We start from the raw sequence: 1277 nt of genomic DNA on the forward strand, positions 1-1277 counted from the left end.
CATTACATTATTTTATTAGAACAGAGACACCCCCCATATCATCACACTATGTTATTAGAACAGAGAAACCCCCCATATCATCACATTATGTTATTAGAACACAGAAACCCCCCATATCATCACACTATGTTATTAGAACAGAGACACCCCCCATATCATCACACTATGTTATTAGAACACAGACACCCCCCGTATCATCACACTGTTATTAGAACACAGACACCCCCCCGTATCATCACACTATGTTATTAGAACACAGACACCCCCCATATCATCACACTATGTTATTAGAACACAGACACCCCCCATATCATCACACTATATTATTAGGACACAGACACCCCCCATATCATCACACTGTTATTAGAACACAGACACCCCCCATATCATCACACTATGTTATTAGAACACAGGCACCCCCCATATCATCACACTATTGTAATTAGAACACAGACACCCCCCATATCATCACACTATATTATTAGTAGGACACCAGACACCCCCATATCATCACACTATATTATAGAACACAGAACCCCCCATATCATCAACACTATTTATTAGAACACAGACACCCCCCATATCATCACACTATATTATTAGAACCAGACACCCCCATATCATCACACTATATTATTAGACACAGACACCCCCCATATCATCACACTATGTTATTAGAACAGAGAAACCCCCATATCATCACACTATTTATTATAACAAGACACCCCCCAATATCATCACACTGTGTTATTAGAACACAGACACCCCCCATATCATCACACTATGTATTAGAACACAGACACCCCCCATATCATCACACTATGTTATTAGAACACAGACACCCCCCATATCATCACACTAGTTTATTAGAACACAGACACCCCCATATCATCACACTATGTTATTAGAACACAGACACCCCCATATCATCACACTATGTTATTAGGACACAGACACCCCCCATATTATCACACTATGTTATTAGACACAGACACCCCCATCATCACACTATGTTATTAGAACACAGAACCCCCCATACATCACACTATGTTATAGGACACAGAGACCCCCATATCATCACACTTGTTATTAGAACACAGACACCCCCCCATATCATCACAACTATGTTATTAGAACAGTACACCCCCATATCATCACACTATGTTATTAGAACACAGACACCCCCCATATCATCACACTGTGTTATTAGAAACACAGACACCCCCCATATCACCACACTAATTTATTAGGACACAGACACCCCCCATATCACCACA

This window comes from Salvelinus namaycush, chromosome 37 (assembly GCF_016432855.1).
Source record: "Salvelinus namaycush isolate Seneca chromosome 37, SaNama_1.0, whole genome shotgun sequence".
Taxonomy (NCBI): domain Eukaryota; kingdom Metazoa; phylum Chordata; class Actinopteri; order Salmoniformes; family Salmonidae; genus Salvelinus; species Salvelinus namaycush.